Raw genomic sequence first — 6,000 nt, forward strand, 5'->3', positions numbered from 1 at the left:
GCAACATACCATCCTGGAGTCTCGTTTGCGGCCGCAGAAACGCCTATCTATTCCCCTTACAATAGAATCCCCTATCACTATAGCTCTCCTGCTCTTGTTCCTCCCGTCCTGTGCAGCAGAACCACCCATGGTGCCAGGAAGTTGGCTGCTGTTGCCTTCCCCCGATAAGCCATCTCCCCCAACAATATCCAAAGCGGTATATCTGTTTGAGAGGGGGATGGCCACAGGGGACCCCTGCACTACCTGCCTGCGCCTACTACTCTGCCTGGCAGTCACCCATTCCCTTCCTGCCTGTGCAGCCTTTACCTGCGGTGTGACCAACTCCCTAAACGTGCTATCCACAATGTCCTCACCTTTGCGAATGCTCCAGTATGTATCCATTTGCAGCTCCAGCGCCGCAATGCGGTCTGCCAGTAGCTGCAGCTGGATACACTTCCTGCACACATGGTCATCAGGGACACAGGAAGTGTCCCTGATTTCCCACATAGTGCAGGAGGAGCATGCCACGGGGCCGAGCTGTGCTGCCATGAATTACCCTTTAATTAATTCAAATTAAATTAAATCAAATCAATACCACTAATTACACTACAATTAAATGATATACTCAAGGGCCCTTGTTTACTAGCACTCCCCGCTACACAACAGAGACCTTAGAAACTACAAACCACAAAAATTACGTTTGCAAAAAAGCGAGAAAGAGAGAAATACTCACCAACCAATCACTTACCTGCTTTCTGGTGCTGTCACACTTCGATTACTTTTTACTTCTTTACACTCACCGGTCCGTTGTAACCCCGGCTCATCTTTTAAATCTCCCGAGGTTTGGCGCTCTCCAGCCGCTCTCGCTCACCTTTTAAATCTCCCGAGGTTTGGCACTCTCCAGCCACTCTCGCTCACCTTTTAAATCTCCCGAGGTTTGGCGCTGTCCATCTGCTCTCGCTCACCTTTTAAATCTCCCGTGGTTTGGCGCTCTCCAGCCGCTTTCGCTCACCTTTTATATCTCCCAAGGTTTGGCGCTCTCCAGCCGCTCTCGCTCACCTTTGAAATCTCCCGAGGTTTGGCGCTCTCCAGCCGCTCTCGCTCACCTTTGAAATCTCCCGAGGTTTGGCGCTCTCCAGCCGCTCTCGCTCACCTTTGAAATCTCCCGACATCCCAAAGCGCTTTTACAGCCAATGAAGTACTTTTTGAAGTGTAGTCACTGTTGTAATGTAGGAAACGCAGCAGCCAATTTGCGCACAGCAAGCTCCCACAAACAGCAACGTGATAATGACCAGATAATCTGTTTTTTTAGTGATGTTGATTGAGGGATAATTATTGGTCAGGACACTGGGGAGAACTCCCCTGCTCTTCTTTGAAATAGTGCCATGGGATCTTTTAACGTCCACCTGAGAGGGCAGATGGGACCTCGGTTTACTGTCTCATCCAAAAGACAGCACCTCCAACAGTGCAGCACTCTCTCAGTACTGCTCTGGAGTGTCAGCCTAGATTTTTGTGCTCAAGTCTCTGGAGTGGGACTTGAACCCAAAATCTTCTGACTCACGAGGCGAGAGTGCTACCCACTGAGCCACAGCTGACACTACAGTATCACGCTGGTAATTATTACCCTCCAAAGGTCATACTTATTCCCCATGGACAGGAAGCCCAATAATGTCACTGACACACTTGGGACTTCAGTTGGCTATTCAGTCTATGTGCTGTTAATTTCAGAATCTTTAAATCTGATTGGTGAAGGAAATACACAGTTGCTTGTCCTGTTCACTCAGATGCCCTGTGGACGGTGCAGCTCTGTTTCTATCTCACACAGCAGCTGGACCTGGGGGAGAGCAGCGACCGGCGAGGTATAAAAGCGGCGGCAGCAGCGAGGCACACCAACTCAGCAGCGGGGAGAGAGGTAAAAAGTAATCAGAGTGTGACATCACCAGGAAGCAGGTAAGTGATTGGTTGGTGAGTATTTCTCTATTTTTTAAACTTTAACTCTGTGGTTTATAGTTGCTAAGGTCTTTCTGGTGTAGCGGGGACTGTTGGTAAACCAAACAAGCGCCCTAGTGTATATCTTTAATTGGTGGTATTGAATTAATTTAAATTAATTAAAGGGTAAGTCATGTCAGGACAGCCCAGCCCCGTGTTATGCTCCTCTTGCTCTATGTTGGAATTCAGGGACGCTGCCTGTGTCCCTGATGACCATGTGTGCCAGAAATGTATCCAGCTGCAGCTACTAGTAGACTGCATTGCTGTGCTGGAGCTGTGGATGGATGAGTTTTAGAGCATTCACGATGCTGAGAGGGTCGTGAGTAACACGTTTAGTGAGTTGGTCACATCGCAGGTAAGGGCTGCACAGGCAGAAGGGAAATGGGTAACCATCAGGTGGAGCAGTAGAAGCAGGCAGGTAGTGCAGGGGACCCCTGTGGCCATCCCCCTCTCAAACAGGTATACCGATTTGGATACTGTTGAGGGGGATGACTTACCAGAGGAAGGCAGCAGCAGCCAACTTCCTGGCACCAGGGGTGCTTCTGCTGCTCAGGAAGGGAGGAAAAAGAGTGGGAGAGCAATAGTGGTAGGGGATTCTATCGTAAGGGGAACAGATAGACATTTCTGTGGCCGTAGACGTGACTCCAGGATGGTTTGTTGCCTCCCTGGTGCCAGGGTCAAGGATGTCACTGAACGGCTGCAGGGCATTCTGAAGGGGGAGGGTGAACAGTCAGAGGTCGTGGTTCACATTGGGACCAATGACATGGGTAGGAAGAGGGATGAGGTCCTGCAGCAAGAATTTAGGGAGCTAGGTAGCAGATTAAAGAGCAGGACCTCAAAGGTTGTAACCTCTGGATTACTCCCGGTGCCACGTGCTAGTGAGTATAGGAATAGGAGGATAGAGCAGATGCATGCGTGGCTAAAGAGTTGGTGCAGGAGGGAGGGCTTTAGTTTCCTGGATCACTGGGCCTGCTTCTGGGGAAGGTGGGGCTTGTACAAGTCGGACGGGTTGCACCTGAACCAGAATGGGACAAATATCCTTGCGGGGAGGTTTGCTAGCACTGTTCGGGGGGCGTTTAAACTAACTTGGCAGGGGGATAGGATACAGAGTGGAGCTATAATAGGGGGTGATGTACAGCCAAATATAGAGGAAAAAATAAGTCAGACTGGAAGGCAGAGCAAATATGTAACAGCACAAGGGAGTAGGGCAAGGCTAAATGGCATTTATTTTAATGCAAGGAGTCTTAAGAATAAGGTGGATGAACTGAAGTTGTTGATGAACACATGGGAGTATGATATTGTTGCTATCACGGAGACATGGTTGAGGGAGGGGCAAGACTGGCAGCTCAATATTCCGGGGTATAGAATCTTCAGGCGAGACGGGGGGGGGGCGTAAAAGAGGAGGGGGTGTCGCAATATTAATTAAGGAGACAATTACTGCTGTAAGGAGGGATGATATATTAACAGGTTCCTCTAATGAGGCCATATGGGTTGAACTTAAAAACAAAAAGGGGGCTAGCACTTTGCTGGGAGTGTACTATAGGCCCCCAAACAGCCAGGGGGAGATAGAGGAACAGATATGTAGGCAAATCTCAGAGAAGTGTGCAAATAATAGGGTAATCATAGTGGGGGATTTCAACTTCCCCAATATTAACTGGGATAGTCAGAGTGTGAAAGGCTTAGAGGGTGCAGAATTCTTAAAGTGCATCCAGGAGAGCTTTTTGAGCCAGCATGTAGAAAGTCCTACAAGAGAGGGGGCAGTACTGGACCTAATTCTAGGGAATGTGGCCGGGCAAGTGGTAGAGGTGTTAGTAGGTGAGCACTTTGGTGACAGTGACCATAATTCGGTGAGATTTAAGGTAGTCATGGAAAAGGACAAGGATGGACTGGAAATAAAGGTTCTAAATTGGGGGAAGGCCGATTTTAATATGATAAGGCAGGATCTGGCCAATGTGGACTGGGATCAGCTACTTGAAGGAAAATCCACATCGGAGCAATGGGAGTCTTTCAGAAAGGAAATTGAGAGAGTACAATGGCAACATGTTCCCGTAAAGGTCAAGGGTGGGAGCAACAAGCCCAGGGAGCCTTGGATGTCAAGGGATATACGAGAATGGATTAGGAAAAAAAGGGGGGCTTTTGGCAGATACAAAGGACTAAAGACAGAGGAAGCCCTAGAGGAGTATAAAAAGTGCAGGGGGATACTTAAAAAAGAAATCAGGAGAGCGAGGAGGGTCCATGAAATAACACTGGCGAGCAAAATAAAGGAAAATCCTAAGGTGTTTTATAAGTATATTAAGGGCAAGAGGATAACTAGGGAAAGAGTAGGGCCCATTAGGGACCAAAGTGGCAAGCTGTGTGTAGAGCCAGAGGATGTAGTTGGGGTTTTAAATGAATTTTTTGCATCTGTGTTCACTATGGAGAAGGACGATGTGGACATAGAAATTAGGCAGGGGGACTGTGATATACTTGAACATATTAGCATTGAGAGGGAGGAGGTACTAGCGGTTTTAGCAGGCTTAAAAGTGGATAAATCCCCAGGCCCGGACGAGATGTATCCCAGGCTGCTATGTGAGGCAAAGGAGGAGATTGCAGGGGCTCTGACACAAATTTTCAGAACCTCTCTGGCCACAGGGGATGTGCCAGAGGACTGGAGAACAGCTAACGTAGTACCATTATTCAAGAAGGGTAGTAGGGATAAACGAGGGAATTACAGGCCAGTGAGCCTAACATCAGTGGTAGGGAAATTATTGGAAAAAATTCTGAGGGACAGAATTAGTCTCCACTTGGAGAGGCAAGGATTAATTAGGCATAGCCAGCATGGCTTTGTCAAGGGAAGATCATGTCTGACCAATCTGATTGAATTTTTCGAGGGGGTGACTAGGTGTGTGGATGAGGGTAGTGCAGTGGATATGGTTTACATGGATTTCAGTAAGGCTTTTGATAAAGTCCCACATAGGAGACTAGTCAGGAAGGTAAGAGCCCATGGGATCCAGGGTGCCTTGGCACATTGGATCCAAAACTGGCTTAGTGGCAGAAGGCAAAGGGTGAAGGTGGAAGGTTGTTTTTGTGACTGGAAGCCTGTGTCCAGTGGGGTACTGCAGGGATCGGTGCTGGGTCCCTTGCTGTTTGTGGTCTACATTAATTGTAATGTATGTACCTTTAAGGGGGGGAACTACTTTCTACAGCTCATGTATACTGTAGTACCGGCAGTGACCACACCTGTATATAACGCTGAGTAGTAATCTGTTGTTTCAGTTGCAGTTTGAACCACGTTGAGTAAACACCTGTTGAATCGTTCCCTGCAGTCTGTTGTCTGATTATTGAAGGATACAACATTAAGATACACGGACCTAACATTGGCGACGAGGCAGATTCGAACCTACCTGCAACTCTGCATCACCTCCCAGGGATTCGCTCCTGGAGAACAGTGGAAGAAGGTCGAGTCCAGAAGCACGGGCGTCGACCACGGGCAACCGCCCAGTCATCCAGCGGAGATTTGAGCATCGCAGGGGAGGCTGTCGAGAGCCAGGCTTGGCTTTCCAGTCACGGTGGTCCAGCAAAACGGGCTGGCAACAGGTACTGCGCAGACCCTTCCCGGACAGCGGCGGGCTAGAGCCCGACCGAGCGGCACAGAAAAAGGCCGAGCAGCATCAACGGGGGAGAGAGAGAGGGCAGAGTGCACGGGGCACAGCCGGTGTTCAGGACCGAGCGGCGTCAACGGGGGAGAGAGACGAGAGAGAGCAGAGCGCAGCCGGTGTTCAAGGGCCGAGCAGCGTCAACGGGGGAGAGAGGCGCGCAGGAAAACGCGAGGTGCTGCCATTGCCACGAGGACCGCAGAGAGCGGCGTTGGCAGCAGCACAGGAGCAGCGCACGAAACCCACAGGGTGTCGCCATTTGCCACGAGGACCGCCGAGAGCGGCGTTGGCAGCAGCGCAGGAGACGCCATTTTAAGCCGCAGCGGGGAAGAAAGGAAAGCGCGGGAGACACCATTTTAAGCCAGTCTAACCACACCCAAAAATGCCGAAGAGTGGC

The sequence above is a fragment of the Somniosus microcephalus genome, chromosome 12 (assembly GCF_052327205.1).
Source record: "Somniosus microcephalus isolate GS21.2 chromosome 12, FLI_Smic_1.0, whole genome shotgun sequence".
Taxonomy (NCBI): domain Eukaryota; kingdom Metazoa; phylum Chordata; class Chondrichthyes; order Squaliformes; family Somniosidae; genus Somniosus; species Somniosus microcephalus.